This window comes from Anticarsia gemmatalis, chromosome 12, assembly GCF_050436995.1.
Source record: "Anticarsia gemmatalis isolate Benzon Research Colony breed Stoneville strain chromosome 12, ilAntGemm2 primary, whole genome shotgun sequence".
In the NCBI taxonomy this organism is placed as follows: Eukaryota; Metazoa; Arthropoda; class Insecta; order Lepidoptera; family Erebidae; genus Anticarsia; species Anticarsia gemmatalis.
The window spans coordinates 11,757,399-11,774,972 of NC_134756.1; the positions used below are offsets into that span (position 1 = coordinate 11,757,399).

Here is a 17,574-nt window from a genome sequence, read left to right on the forward strand (position 1 = left end):
TTTTCTCTTTCATACAATAAATAGAAAGCGATCCTTATGGAACAAAAGTTCACTTTTAAGGCTTTGTAGGGCACCAACGGGACATTAATGGTCACAATGTGTGACATACTTGATACCTTATAAGATTTATTATTTATTTTTGTTATAGACAAGGTTAACCTTAACAAATTGAAAATAAATGAGACCTTTCTGAAGCGCCTTATCTATTAGCCAAAGCCGCATGAAAATCCTATCTAAAAGCTCTGAGTTTAAACAGACAGTCAGACCCGGTAAATGATTTGTATTTTTTTTACCCCAATACTGTCCCACTGCAGGGCAAGGGTCTACTCCCAAACAAGGGGGAGAGGTTAGGCCTTGAGTCTACTACGCTGGCCAAGTGCCGGTTGGAGACTTTGCATGCCCTTAATTAGTGCATTAAATAAATTTTAGGCATGCAAGTTTTCTCACGAAGGTTTTCCTTCACCGTTAGAGCAAGTGATAATTATTTCTCATACACACATAACTTCGATAAGTCATTGGTATGCCGTATTTAGAGTCGGGATTGTGCCGTCAACCACTTGCGTGGGAGGTACAAAGTTATACCACTCGGCTATCACTGCTCTTTTTTTATTAAAGCAAATAATATCGAAAATACATAAACCTTATTATAAATTGTAACAGAGAAAGCTTCAAAGGATTACTCGTGATAATGAAAGTGCCCTTAAAAGCCGTACATTCCAGTGAAAGTCGGTCTGAACTTGTACAGGGATACATTACACTGATGTAGGGACTTTCACTGCACTTTTGTTTGTTTATCTGTTGTTTTAGTGTACACATATTATAGTCCGATCATTTAGTAAAGAGTCTTGAAGTTATCTTCTATCGAAAAATGACTCGTCAAATTTGTTGCTTAGCACAAAACTCAAGAACGGCTTAACTAATTCTATATATTGGTTTTATAAAATTGTCTTTAAGACACGGGAAAGTCCTTTTTGGAGAAAATGAAAGGAAAAAAATTGGGAACGTACCTATCTGCGCGGGTCACCTAGTAATGAATAAAATTATTAGTATTTCCGAAATATACTAGACGCATCAAAAATGCTGCCACAAGTTGCATAAGCCTGTGGGTCATTGTTGCTCTAAATTTTGTTTCTTTCCGAGAACTGTATCGCCTATGGTCCAGGAGGTGTAGCCGGAGGTGTATGAAATACACCACCATTTCACCAGTAATAATGTTCCCACGAAATAGGGGAAACCCTATTGCCAATGGCTATGTACCGGGCACGCTACCAAACTCCGGATTACTTTTGAGAACAGTTTTATAAAAATTAAAATCAATAGCATTTTTTTGAGCCTGGAATAGATCCCGGGTCCTCGTGGTCAGTAGTCGGATACACGAAACAGGCTGACATATTGTATTCGTCTAAAGATGTAAAACATATTTTTGAAAAAAGGATTTATTTTATTTACACCATCGGATATAACAGGCATTATGTTATGTGTTTGAAATCAAAATCAAATCAATGATTCATTTAGGTCAAATGCTGACACTTATGGTAGTCAATGATACAGAGTGAATTTACCGCCACATCGGAAGGTAGAGCCAATGAGAAGAGCTGGCAAGAAACTCCAGGCCACTCTTTTAATTGCCAAATAGTTTTAAAAATATTTGTTTGACATATAAATTATTGATGATGTAAGGAGTTGCTACCAACACTACCGATCACACATTGGTCATAACATAAATTAAATAGATATACCTATAAAGGTGCAAGTTAAAAAGATATTATATAGTATTGGCATAATGGGAGCATCTACACACATAATATTAGTATTGAAATTTTAATCAAAGGAGACATTTCAAAACCATACTTATTCTTCTTCTTATCTTAAGGTTAGTGGTCAAGCTAGTGTCAAAGTTGTTCAAGCCGCCCGAGGGGCTTTGACGTGGCTTGACGACTGTTATCTCAATTGACAACAACCGGTACCGACTTTTAACAAGCCCTCCGAAGAACGGAGACGCCCAGTTCAAATACCACTAGGCGGTCACCCATCTATCGAATGACCGCGCCAAGGTTTGCTTAACCCACGGATTTACCGACCGGTGAGCAAAAAACAAGAAAACAAAAACCATACTGTTTTTATCCTATTATAAGTTAAGGAAAAACAAACTTTGTTTTCTCTGCTGCAATGTAAAGAATCTACAAGTGTACGAGTAATAGAATGTCATTTGTGTGCGCACGCGCAGAGAAAATGGAATAAATTCGAATGTTTCTGTATATTCTTCCTGCATCAACGAAATTCCTGAAGAATAGAGTTCATTGAACCCTCTTTTCATGGTTTTTGCGTTATAATTAAGTCATCAATCAGTATATATAAAACTCTTCCATTACTGAGTGACTGACTGCCTTACTGACTGATGGACAACGCAGAGCCAAAACTGAGCGAAGAAAGTTGAAGTTTGATATAAAGATTCTTATGTCATTCACAGCCAAACATCAAAATTCCCATTTTAAATATTAGTGTAATAAATTGCAAAATTATATCAGTTTATTAACAATAAAACTAATCATGTAGATATTTTACAAGCAGAATCAAATTAATAGTTTATTTTGGTGGGAATCGAACTCCGATCCTTTGTCTTTCACGTGCCATTGAATGATTGTCCGACTGTGAATTTATCTTAACAGAAAACAATTGGAATACAAGTAGGAAGAAAATTCCCAGTTTTAAGGAGACAACTGGGAATATACCAAAAAGTTCCATGTCATTATGGGAATCGAATCCTCAACCTACTAACGTAGGTAGTGCGTGGGGACAATCAATATGTAAGCTAAAAATTACTACAGTCATTTCCCTAAGCTCAATCGATTATTGTCATTGTAGAGCATAATATATTATTATTAAAACTATTTTCTATACTCAAGACCTAGGCCAACATTCTTCTCACGGAAGCAAAACAATAATATCTAACAGTATCTGTATGTATATGAGTACAAAAACGCTTGATAGTTCTTGCAAAGCATCAGCTCCCGTTTTCCGTACCGTTTTAACACTAAACTGCGTTTACCTAATGTCTAACTATCGGTTGCTAAGAAATAACATACTGGAACGCAAGAATGCAGCAACGCATAAATTGCTGGTTGCTGGCTCATCGCTTGCAAGAACTATAACAACCTCGTTTCATGATTATACGGTAAGACTAAGTAACCCACTTTTCTGGGGCCAAAAACACGTACCCAAAATATTTGTTGAAAAGAAAAACAAAATTAATTTAAAAATAAATATATAATTCGAATATAAATTCGAAATTTGAAGTTTAAAATTTTTGCCCTCGGTATAGGCAGTACGGTCGATCGCACTATAAAACAAATAAAAAGTTAACTTACCGTTAATGAAATACTTTAAAAGAACTCACGTTAACTCGCGTTAATCAGTTTTGCGACACGGGCGGATACCAACGCGTATACCGATAGACTGGCGGCCGAAGATGCGTAACGGTATAACGTGCTACTTCCCCGAATAGGACACACAAGACACCGTGCATTCCAACTACGAACAAATCAACACACTCACTAGGGCAGAAGAGGCACAGTAAGACACAGTGCATTCCATCAACAGCGTGTCGACAGGTTAAACTAGATTCTGTACCCTTAAAGACAACAATACGGCCTCGATAAATGCCCAAATGACATTCCTAAGAGGTCTTAAGCCTTTTTACATAATCAAAATATCCCGCAATGGCCTACTTACCTACATTGTTTGTTGTTCATCAAATACGCGACAAATTCTCAAGACATTACGGGACACTTGATGTTGGAAATGAACAGGTTACGAGATTACAGTTCTTATTATAATTATACGCATGATAATGAGTCTAATGGACTAACGCAAGAGTCAGAATACAGTAAAACTTACTAAAAATATTGTAGTTTTATTTTTCCAGTGTAGTCATCTCAAGGCCTAAGCCTACCTTATTAAGGGAGAAGGCCCAGCAGTGGGGTATTAATTGGCTACATTTATTTTATTTGGAATTCAATCACTGCGCGCAACTTAGTCCACGCGAAAATAGTTCCCAGAGTAAAAAAATGTCTGAATTTTGTGAGCCAATTCTCATCAAAATCAGCTATTCAGTATTTTTGCACGATGGAATAACGCACAAAATCTCAAAAAGGCTTTTAAAAACATAAAAACGGTTATTCTCAGCGGCGTGTTGCTTTCAAGAGCCGTAGGTTCGATTTCCACTTGGTCCTTAAGCTTTGTCTTGTTTTTTTGTAAACAAACAAGACAAAGCTAAAATATTGTCAGAGTTCAATTCTGTATGACTTTACTGCAAGCATTATTCAAAATTATCCATACTTACCAATATTATAAATGCGAAAGTCACTCTGTCTGTCGATTAATAAATCACGCCTAAAGTACTGAACCAATTGCATGAAATTTGGTATGGAGTTATTTTGATACCCGAGAAAGGACATAGGCTAATTTTTACCCCGGGAAAATGACGCATTCCCACGGGAAAATTCAGGTTTCGGACGAAGTCGCGGGTAAGAGCTAGTAATATATTATATTTCTCAAGTGCGTTGTACTCGTAACAGGCGGTTCCGTATGATAAGATGTATGGATGTGAATGAAGCAAAAGAAGTTTGTAGGAAATGTGGCAAGTGACGTTCTCTAGTCTTTGCTTAGTTTCCACATTGAAAACAGGTGTCATTTAATGCATTTATGTTTGGAAATATTTTCTCATTCGTGTTATATCTACACCACCCTAAAGGTAGACTGCCAAAGAATGGCTAAGGCATTAAGTCCGACCTACCTAAGTATTAAGTACACTTATGTATGTTAAGTCAGTAAATTACTAACTAAATGAATAATACGATTGTTGAACTTTGATGAATTGAGAAATGCGATGAGATCTTCTATTGAGTCCACTAACAAAACAGACCTTTTTAACTCTTGGAGGAATACATTTCTAACATCAAAATAAGACTTTCTCGTCTTTCTAAACCGATCAATCTTTTACTAAACTATTCATAGAAATGATTGATTTGTTAAAATTTATTTAAGCAAAGGAGTATATGAATCATACTATTCACGATGCTGGAAGCAATCTATACTCTACCTAAAATATCAACTGTCTGTCGGTTTCAAAATAACTAGATTTATTTATGTACATAAGTAAAGTGCTATTTAACAAGTAAAGTTAGAGAATTGCTCAATTGTTATTTTTGTAACCCATTCCCGTCCCACTGCTGGACAAGGGTCTCCTCTTATATAATGGAAAGGTTAGGGCTTGAGTCCACCATACCATACCGCTTGGATGGCGCTGTTGATGTTGCGCGGCATGGTCGTGTTATTGTTCTTTATTAATCTATACTAATATTATAAAGCTGAAGAGTTTGTTTGTTTGTTTGTTTGTTTGTTTGTTTGTTTGTTTGAACGCGCTAATCTCGGAAACTACTGGTCCGATTTGAAAAATTCTTTCAGTGTTAGATAGCCCATTTATCGAGGAAGGCTATAGGCTATATATCATTACGCTACAACCCACAGGGGCAGAGTACCAGTGAAAAATGTTACAAAAACGGGGAAAATTATGATTCTCTTATGTGATGCAAACGAAGTTGCGCGGGTCAGCTAGTTTATTATATTACTGAGAATACTTGTTTTTTTTTGGCGTACGGTCCAAAAAATGCTCTGCCTTTACTTTTGGGTTAAATAGACGTAATATTTATAGCTGTATTTAAACTATAATTTAGCTAAAACATTTATTTCATTACATTAGGCTCCCTATATTTCACAAGAGTTAAGCTTAAAAATACACCACGTTATGTCAAATCGCTATTAAAACAAGTGAAGCTGCGGAACAAATCTAATAGGTAATATGAATCATACAATATACCGGCAAGTGATCTAGCAATATATTCTAGTACTTGGACAGCTTGGAAAGTGGCAACGTAATTAACATACGACCTACTTACTCTCATCAGACTGTAATTAGCATTCACTGATCGCGGTTTGGTTAACTAATCTAAGATTAAAATGTTTCATTGTGACACCCGTCCTTTAAACCAAAAATATAGTTGTAATTATATTTTTATAATTATAAGTTTGGTACACTGATACCTTCATAGCAATATATTCATACTTAATAATATTTTTTACCCCGGGAATTCTTTTCACGCAGATGAAGTCGCGGGTAGAACCTAGTATTACAATAAAATGATTTCAGTAGGCACAGATAACATTGTATTTTCAGATGGCCATTAAATAGCAGAATATTTGTACGTAGGTACTTGTGTAGGTATGTTCCTATAGAATGTAAAAAAAATTAATAAGTTTAAAGTATTTTTCCATAATTAGTTATTAAACATGTTTTTGTTTTGTGACATTAAGTAGTATTTTTTTTTGTTATTGTGCGTAGGGCATACCTAATCATTTTTAGCTATTTAATTTAAAGTAGCTTTAAAACAAGGTAAACAATGGAACTGTAGGTAACGTACTTTATAAGGGGCTAATTTCACAGGATGAGGATAAGTTTAGTAAATCTGTTAAAATTGTACCTGATAACTATAGATCAGCTATGGGCTTAAACCTGCAAAAAATAAAACAATATGGCACTTGTTCATTTGTAGACAGCGACATCTAGTGTACGTAACTTGAACTACATACAGTTTTGTTAAAGCTGAAACTACACAGCGCCATCTATTGTATTGTAGCAGAAGCACACATCTTTGTACACTTAATGATGGTATACAATCAAAGTATAATAGATGGCGCTAGTATAAGAATAAAAAATCCGCATTATTTTCTGTCCGTTGAACTAGTATAAATGAAGAATTGTTAAGTTACAATACATTTAAGTGTGAAATTATAACCTATTAAACTAATGCCTTTGCCTTTCAAACCTGAATCTTAATAATTTCCTATATTTTTTTTTTATAATTTTACACGAATAAGGCATTTTGCCAGTTGGTTAACTTATTTGACGTATATCGGGTTTTGAAATATGTATCAACATTACCTACTGCTACCTCAGCTCAGAAATTTCTCGAAAATTACTTTTTCATTAAATTTTGATATCAAACAACCCAGCATCAAAGTATGTCACACAATTAAACGTGATAGTTCAAAACAAAGGAAACATTTATAAAATTGGTACAAAAACGAGTACCTACATAGATAACGATCAGAGTTTGAACGCAAACAGTTAAGATGTTATCCGTCACGACTTGAGCACATCCAATAACTGTCAGTTTATTCAAACACTAACTTTTACTGCGACTTCGTCCACTTGAAAATTTTCTAGTTACTTTCCAATATTTTTCTTTCAAAATAATAAAACAAAAGTATTTTTTTTAAGTACATATGTAATTTTTATTAATTTCAGTAGTTTCGCTATGAATATGTTAAACAGACATTATATCAGATTCGATTTTGGTATCGCCATGGAACATTTTTTTTTGTGTAAGTGGTTTGTAGATTTGTTTGAAAAACCCACGACACCCTTTAGTACATAGTCTTTATACAACTGTCACTGTTTCTAGCCGATTAGTTTCACGTTAATGTCTTTTAAAGGTCCAAATCCTGAATATAGTGGGACAACTATTGAACTAACAAGCTGACAAAATAACATCTTATTTTCTACATAAAATAATTATAGTGTAGATTAAATCATCAAGTAGGGCTGCCATATTGAATTTTGAAAGCTAGGAAAGTAGGGAATTAAGAAACTAACGTTGGAAACCCCAGGCAAGTTATTGGAGGTAAACTGAGGTAGTTCGCTGGAAATGAAAGTTAATATTTTCCTGTTATTTAGGAATAATTTCTAATACATATATATGTTACTGTAAAAGCCCGAACGGTGGTAAATCCTAAGATTTTCTGGTATAACCTAAGATTTACCAACTCGCAATGGTAAAAGTCCGAACAATTATTTTATTTCGAACTTTTACCTATATTCACCTGATGATGTCGAGATGTCGCCGGAGCCCCGCTTCGCGGGGCTCCTCCTTCTGGGTGGTTAAAAAAAAATAACCACGAAAGCTAAGGTGGGAGCTTCGCTTCGCTCGCTCCCACCTTAGCCTTCTAACCTAACCTACCCATGTCGCTTTGCCCAAAACTCCTTCTTTATAACTATGTCACAGTATATAATTATACCGTAGGGCTGCCATATTGAATTTTGAAAGCTAGGAAAGTAGGGAATTAAGAAACTAACGTTGGAAACCCCAGGCAAGTTATTGGAGGTAAACTGAGGTAGTTCGCTGGAAATGAAAGTTAATATTTTCCTGTTATTTAGGAATAATTTCTAATACATATATATGTTACTGTAAAAGCCCGAACGGTGGTAAATCCTAAGATTTTCTGGTATAACCTAAGATTTACCAACTCGCAATGGTAAAAGTCCGAACAATTATTTTATTTCGAACTTTTACCTATATTCACCTGATGATGTCGAGATGTCGCCGGAGCCCCGCTTCGCGGGGCTCCTCCTTCTGGGTGGTTAAAAAAAAATAACCACGAAAGCTAAGGTGGGAGCTTCGCTTCGCTCGCTCCCACCTTAGCCTTCTAACCTAACCTACCCATGTCGCTTTGCCCAAAACTCCTTCTTTATAACTATGTCACAGTATATAATTATACCGTAAAATAGTTATAAACATAATTATGAAGGAGGATTTTTTTATATATCGTAACATAGTTTTTAAACTCTGGCTTATTCGGACTTTTACCATTGAGAGTTGGTAAATCTTAGGTTTTACCGGAAAATCTTAGGATTTACCACCGTTCGGGCTTTTACAGTAACATATACATTATATACATAATAACATGCCTGTTTTACCCGAAGGTGTAGGTAAAACTGTACACACCCACGTTTCGTCATAATTCGTCGTCATTTCTGAGGTACGTGTAGCGTTTAAACTCATATAAAACAAACGCTATGGAATAGATAAACTACCGCTAAATGTACTCAGAAACCGGGCATTAGTGCATTACTCACCGGACACTACTCAGAAACCGGGAAATCGGGGTGCTCACAGTAGGCAAATTTAGTAACGGGCGCTTTACCAAACTCCGGGATACCATCGAAAAATATTCAAAATTAAATATAAATCAGAGAAGATCAATAATACTTTGTTTGACCTGGTAATCGACCCGAAACTTTGTAAAGAGTCATACACGTCCAATTACAAAATAAAATGATTTTGGTTCGAAATTTATATAAAGAAATAAAAAAATACCAACAATTTTTTGGTCCGACGCCGGATACGAACCCGACTTCTGCGCGGCAGTCGCATACACTACCAAATATATCAGAGGAATGTGTAGAAGTAGTATGTAAACTATCACATACATACACTTATTGTATGTGCCCATACAAATACAGAGTACATAAAAAGTTGATACACATAACATGATATTGATTCAATATTTGCAGAAAACTTTCGCTTTGCTTAAGAAACGTGACTGCGAATGAAAACAAAGTGAGCTTGTTCATTCACGATTATACTTTGATCTTTAAGACAAGTAATAGAATGTTTTATTACAATAACATCTGTAGTTACTAATTACATATAGGTAATACGATTCCATTACATATTTTAGTTTTTACAAAAAAAAATGACTTCAAAATTTCATTTTATGAGCACGACAAACCAAAATTGACCATATCACCAATATTTTTGACACTATATTGCCCACTAACCACGATAAGAAGACCCAGATTACTGTTAAAATAAATTTATATTTTGGAATAAAACAAGGAAAACGAGATACCGACCAGAACTTTATGCCTTTTTATTAAGCCATACAATCATTATAATAGTCTATAATAACATATTCAAGCATGTTATTGCTCGAGGTGTTAACAGTAAAATTATAATCTAAGTTATCTTGAAAGGAAATCAGCCATTATTTACGAATAGTAATAAAAATAATTATACTTTTTATTTTCAACCTACGCGTACTGTTAGCGGACGGAAACGATTAATAACTTGCAAGTGCGAAGAGGGCGAGCCGGTGACAAAATGATTGAGAAATCAATAACTTACAACTTACTTATTTATTATATTGCCCGGTTTCTGAGGTATATTTAGCGGTAGTTTAACTATTCAATTGAGTTTTTTTTTATATGAGTTTAAACGCTAGAATTGCAACGCTTCAATAGATAAATTACCGCTAAATGTATCACAGAGACAGGGGATTAATCAGTTAGATATTATAACAATTTAAGTCATAATAAATCTCTTTAGTCATAATAAAAGTTAAGAGTTAAGTAACAAACATTAAAAAAGTATAGACGATATAAATACCTCCTCCTTTTTTAAGTCGGTAGACTTACGCAGATTTATTCTTTTTTTTATTCTAAAAAAGAAAACTCCCGCTTTGAGAATTGCTCTATCGTTACGGAGACTTTTTCGAACATACAAACAACGGACACAAAGTACAACTAAACCCGAATCAATTATTTGTAGATCGCACAAATATTTGATCCGTGTGAAAAACGAGCCCATGAAAGTGATGTGGCAACCACCTTAACCACTGAGCCACGGAGACCTTATTAAAATAATAAGGGATGAGTGTGTAGGTTTGTAATGCCGACATCGTAGCCCTGTGGATTGATTTTAACGCTTTTTGTTCGCTTCTTAAGACGATCAACTGGTGGATATAATTTGTTCATACATATTTCACTCAATTACTACAGAATGAATTTTAATGAATTTAGCACATATAATACATTTTACCCCAGAAAGTCTATCCACGCCAATTAAGTTTCCATTTTACCGAAGATAATCCTTCCAGGCGGACCAAGACGAAGTCAAAATTTGATTTCACAAGTCTAACAAAAAGTTTGTATAAATGACCTGCCTAAATGTTTACACATTAATGTTTATGCACTAAAATGTCTATATGGTCATAATATAATATTCGCGACACGTAACACAGGCAAGGCTTTCGCGTTAAAAATGCGAAAGTTATTGTGTTAGTACAACTCAAAGTGCAGTTATGCAAAACAGTTACGGTGTTTTCTTGCTTTTGATGGCATTAAATTAAAATGTTGATCAAATCTATACCAGAATTCACAGGGTTCTGGTTGCTGGATTCCATTCCCAGTTTGAGCAATTTCTTATTATAGGAATAAGACATCTTGCGTTAGGTGAGAAGAACTTTGTAATTATAAGTGTACCACGTCGTTTTAGGTTTGATTCCCGGTCGAAGCTCAATATAAGACTTATCTAGTTTACTATCAGAATATTTCTCAACGGTAGTCTAGAGTTTGGTAACGCGCCCGGTATATGATAATACCTCCTTTTACATGGGACTAAAATTGGAAATGGAAAACCGTGCGTTTTTTTCATACATCTCAAGCCACGTTCGTTGTATTATAGGCATGCATTAATAAAAAAAATAGATTATTTCCAGCTCAGAGTTTACTAGTCTTTCTAAAGCAATAGGCAATTTTTAAATGGCGTTTTCAACCACATAAGACTTAATACAGCGAAACGTTCCATACACCTCCAAATTATAACAGGCGTGAAGTTACAAAATACCTTACATAACCAAATAGTTTGTAGATTAAGATTCGTTTTATATTTGAATACGTATCACTTTCACGTTGCAATCAGTGAAGTTTTTTGTCACAATTCTAAAGCAAATTATTGAAAGTACTCCCGACAAAAAATGGAGCCCTTTTTGTCGAAGGTTTCAAAGATAATGTTGTGTCTTTGTCTTTTTGAATACGACGATAGATTAGAGAAATTCTGTTTAAAAATAAGCAAGTGTTAGATCACAGTGTACAAAAAGCCCCCGTAATTAGAAATATTTGACTACTTACTTGTTATTAATGCTAGTTTTATTATTATTATTCTAAAAATGCTAAGGAAAAATTGCGAAAACCCTATCGCATTTTGGTTAGTTGACATTTGTAATGACACAAGATTTTATTCAATTGGCCCTCTGGTTGCAGGTATCGTTATCGTAAAAGTAGGTGTTCGAGCATTACCACGCAAAAACTACTGAATCACGAAACGCAATTTGTTTTGGGGATTAAAAGATAACATTTTCACCTGGATTTTGAAGGTATGAATTAGTCCTACGTAAATACAATAAGACATGTTCCCACGGTCAAACCTTACAGTAAAATAACCGCAAAATGTCTTCCGGTAACAAGGCAGAAAACATTTTCTGAAATACCACATTCACACCGTTGTCAATTACTTTAGATTATACTTAATTTTCTTTAGGTACTAGGAAAATTGCAGCGTTAAAAACCTGTGTATCCTTGTATCGATAGTTTTAAAAATATACATACGGTTCAAAAAATCACGCGAATAAGTCAAATATTCTTTGGTGTCAGCTTACCCCTATGGGAAAAAGACGTGATTTTATGTACTTTATGTATGTATCTATTTTCAAGATCACGCCTATTACTCGTAATTGGCGGTCCTGTATGACAAGATGTATGAATGTGAATGAAGCGAGCAGAATTTTATAAGGATAGTACTAAGTGGCCTTTGTTGGTCTTAAAAATATAATCAGCAGTTTTCCCATGGAAGAGTAATAAGCAAATATACTTTTTATAAAAAAATTATCCGCAGTACCTAATTGTGCGGCATTACCAGGTATACCCTATGTTTTTCTTTGAAGACGCTCTTTTTGTTTTTTTTTTATGCTTTTCAACCGACTTCCAAAAAGTTAGGCAACTCTAATTTCCACTTTATACAATCTTTGTAATGTACGCGTATGTGTACGACTATGCGTGCAGATAAAAATACGTTTTCACAAAGGTAATCTTTATAATTTTGTTAAATTCATCACACCAACTTAAATTTGAAAGGTCAGAACGTTCTATAATATATCTATGATTACTACGATATTACACTTCGCTTGTATTGTTATTATAGCTTATTATTTAAACTTTAACTACTGGTTTTCTCAAGTTCCAGTAAAACATTACCCGACGCGTTAACTACGTGAAGTATTCACGCCTGTTATACCCGAAAGCGCTAGCAAGGCTATATTTCCCAATTAACAATCTTGGTCCCATGTCAACATGTTTCTTCTTCTTCTTATCGTACGGTTAGTGGTCAATCTAGTGTCAAAGTTGTTCAAGCCGCCCGAAGGCCTTTGACGTGGCTTAACGACTGTTATCTTAATTGACAACAACGGGGACCGACTTTTTACGTGCCCTTCGATTCGGAGACGCCCACTTCGAATACGGTCATCTATCTATGGAATGACTACGCCAAAGGTTGCTTAACCCACCGATCGGTTACCGACCCGTGAGCACAACTGGCTATAACGCCTGTTATACCCAAAAGGGCTAGCAAGATTACATGTTTTACAATTAACAATCTGGGTGCCTTAGGGTCCAATGATTGCCTTGTACTCCGGGCTACGATTGAGAATAGTCTCATACAAATTAGCCCAATAATAATATTTTTTCCTACCCGGTACCCGAATCTGAGACCGTCATCATCTGCAGTACACACTACCGCTCAGACCACAGAAGCAATAAGGAAAAATGCTAATATTTCATTTTATTTGTACCCAACAGTCAGTATTGAGCAGCAAATACCTACTATCCGACAATCAAATGAACTCGTACTGTAGATTATATCATTATACAACCTTCGCCAACCTTCACGTATGGCTTTAATCTAATCTAATAATAAATAGTTTCTCTCACGTCTTCCGTACGTTTTAGAAAAGTACTTCATAAACAAAAGTGCTTTATTTTTACATATTATGGTGTTTTAAATGCATCTCGTGTTGAGATCTTGAAAGTTCATTTACATAGATATAAAATATGACGTTGATTGTCCAATTTTTGTTTTGGACATGGACTTAACTTTTTTTTATAATGTACGGTCCCAAAAAACTACTTCTAAACTATACTTCAAAATAGAATAAAATTACACAGCGAATGTATGAAAAAAACTGTCAATATTCCCTCATCCTATCAGTCTGCTATTAACACTTATTTCGATGTAGTGATATCTGCCGTGAATATTTCAGTCCCTTTTTACCAAAAAACAAACAAAGACATCAACTAACCTGTCTTCCGGCCGCATCACAGCATCGAAGATTCCATTTCAACAGAATTCGTATCACTTTCTTTCCTCCATCACTGTTTCACGACAGTAAAAGTAAATCTTTATTACCAACCATATTCTTAGCCACTTCATATAACCTCTGGAAAGGTTATGGCCGTGCCGAATTACCGTATCCGTTGATAATTCGATTGTCTTTAGCTTCACAGCCGTATCTACAACCTGTAATTTGCTATCTTAATGTTCTATTACATCAACTCTATCAATTTTATCTCCATCTGCGTCAATAAGATTGACACTTGATAGCTTAATCTTAGTTTCTAATGTGATTTACTTTCTTTGACAATCGATTTTTCTTCGTCAATCTTGTAGAAATTGTGATGGGAGTTTAATTGTTAGGTCTTTGACTTCTGCTGTCGTTATATGATAGTTTACTATGAGTGTTATTCTTGATACTGTTTCTTCTTTACAAATTACAGTTGGGATATTGTCATCAGCTTCTTATTTTGCTGTGTAACTTCTCACAGTAAGCCCGTGATCACGGTCAATGTAATTCGATTGATACGTCTGGTAAACAAATATGGTTAACCTTTAATTTTCTCCCGCTTATGACCTGTTGCATTATAATATTATTGTTGCTGTGTCGTCGTAAATGTTGAGTTGTATATTAATATTGTTCGTTGTTGTGTTATACAGTTTCACATCCCTCCAGACCAGTTTGTTATAAGCTTGATGTGTTTCATCCGTTGCTGCTTTTTGTTTGCTTTCACCAACTTCCTCTGCAACAAAATATTTATATAATTAGTAACATTATGGTTTACATTCTTATCCATGATGATTTTTTTCCTGTGTTAAATCAAATAATATAATCTTATAGGTAGCTAGTAAACTTTAAAATAGGGATTGCACATTTTTTACCATAAGTTTTTGAGTCAAGTGTTCCAGTTTTAGACACAGACTTATGCCTGGGCATATAAAAGCGAACTGTGCTTTAAGAAATAAACCGCTTCAACAATTACGATAAAAATGAGCATTAAAAAGATTGAAATAATTAAAGACCCACGTTAACACAGGACAGGCAGTTTTTACAAAAACCAACCCCTCATCTACTGAAACAAGGAACGTAACGTTGACCGCAGAGTCGCGAGAGTCAATTTGCAAGCAAAGCAATTATACTTAGATAAAGCTAAAAATCCTCAATAAAAACAGGTTTTACTTTCTTACGATTACGAAGTTTACATCATGTTTGTGTAAATATTATGTTATTGCCTGCATTGCGTTTTATTGTATAGTTTTATGTCTTACAACCGTATCGATGGCTACTAAATTTTAATTGTTTAATAACTTTTGTTATCTAATACTTGTTTTGTCGGTACCGGTTCTATGGGAACCGGAATTGAAGAAGCTAGGTTTAAATAGATTACTGTCTTACTATAAACGTCTTTAAGTTATAAAGTGTATGGTATTTTTCATTCATAAACAGTTTCAAACTTGATTGAGAGTGATAAAGCACTGTATAACAAATCAGTTCTTATATGATATTTATTAGTAAGACAGTTTTCATATAAAAAATATGCTTTTTGTGCGTTAGGCATAAAGTCTCTTGCTGAACAAAGTCGCAGAATCATCACTTTTATCATAGTTTATTGGTATATATTTATGGTTATAGTATAGGTTTCTATTATTTTACATGTTTTATAATTTATAATACCTAATAATAATATGTATTATAACGTATTTATTTATGTACCTAGTATTATATTTTGTATGTATGTAGCTATGTGTATTTATCAATATTTATGTATTTTTGTATACTTCTTTCCATTTTAATCTTTCTTAACTATTTGTTTATTTTGCTCAACTCACTCCTTCACTTCTATTATACACCTACTTCTTCTTATCTCTGCATCACCCGTAGGTTGACTGGTAGAGAATGCCATTGGCATTAAGTCCGCCATTATACAACTTTTGTATATGAAGTTAATAATAAATAAAATAAATAAATTAAGTTATATTTATGAGCCTTATTATTGTGGAAACTCATTCGGTCAAAATACAGCAATATACTCGTACGTTTGTTATCGAAATTTTAGGCAGACGGTGACTTAGTAGATTACCTTGTGTACAGTGAGCACGGCTGGCGTTGATGAACAAGTTCAAGAATTTAGAATATCAGAAAGCCAAAAGTTTATAACCGTAGCACCTTGTGTGGTGGGTTCGAATCCCACCCGGGAAGAATCTTTGTGTGATGATCACGAGTATTTGTTTTGAGCCTGATTGTTACTCCTGACTGCCTCCGTGGCGCAGTGGTTTAGGTCGCCACGCCGATACCACTGCAACGGGAGGTCGTGGGTTCGATTCCCACACAGAGCAATTATTTGTGCGATCCACGAATAATTGTTTCGGGTCTGGTTGTGCTTTGTGTCCGTTGTTTGTATGTTTGTAAAAGTCCCCGCGACACAAGAGCAATTCTTAGTGCGGGAGTTGTCTTTAAAAAAAAAAAAAAAAAATAAATTGGTTACCATAGTACAACCTCTGCTTAGTTTGGAATTAAATGACCGTGTGTGAGTTGTCCGATGATAATATATTTATTTATTTATTTATCCAGGTGGCGATGGGCTGTTCGATACAACACAGATGTCCAAACACAGAATTATTAATTACAATCTACTCAATCTAGGTGAATCATGCATGTCAAGGCTCTATTATAGCAGGTTAAACAAGCCTACTAATACATGCTACACATAGTAGCAATATAATTCACACTTTCTGTTATTTTCTTCAAACAAATGTGAGAAAAGTAATTACTTAGACAATAATGAAGCGTTTATGTTGTTTGAAAACTTGTAGGCCAAGAAAACTGATAAATACAAACTAATAAATGAACTTTATATATAAGGTGTTTGAGTTGATATTTTAATGGTTTTAAATAGAAGTAAGTCATGGTCAGATAATGGCTTTAATTTGTCCTTTATGAGTGTAGAATAGCGCAGTGTGAATTAGTGCGAATCACCTAAAAATAGCATATGTGGATCGGAGTTTACGGAGATGAAAATATTGTGTTTTGAGTTTATATAAATAGAACCTTAATAAAGGTTCCTTTAAAACATAGTTCGGACAACAATTTTTTCATTATAGATAATATCAAAGTATGGTTTCGTCGCTTACAGAATGAATGGCCGTCAAGCTCCTTTGGACGATTTAACCGTAGCTAAAAGACAATTTTCTCAATGAGAACAGTCGGTACCAACCTTTTCAGCCCAACCAACTCAATTACTACTATATGCTTATCCATCTATCGAATAACCGCGTTAAGTTTGCTTAACTCAATTGATCGTATACTGACCGGTGAGAGAACTAGCTATGAGCGCGTTTAGTGCCGCAGGTACGGCAGTGCAGGTAGGCGTCATTACATTTTCCAACCTAAATAACAATTCATCATTAGCCAAAAATAAACAGCAGCAAAGATTTCATGCATGAAACTCCAGAATAATTAGAATCTCGTTACTTTAACATTTCAGATACCAAAATAAGATATTATTTGCAT

At 34.7% G+C, this 17,574-nt stretch overlaps 1 protein-coding gene across 2 annotated transcripts in view; it reads right to left on the reverse strand.

Annotated features, from left to right (window-relative positions):
- LOC142977074 (uncharacterized) overlaps positions 1-17,574 on the reverse strand; it is a 46,972-nt gene that overhangs the window by 19,455 nt on the left and 9,943 nt on the right. Inside the window, exon 2 of one of the 2 annotated variants that reach the window (XM_076120766.1) lies at positions 14,032-14,806. The gene's annotated coding sequence lies outside the window, so the exon portion shown is untranslated. Of the gene's footprint in view, positions 1-3,368; positions 3,460-14,031; positions 14,807-17,574 lie in introns of those variants that run through there. The other variant, XM_076120765.1, reaches the window with a different exon arrangement.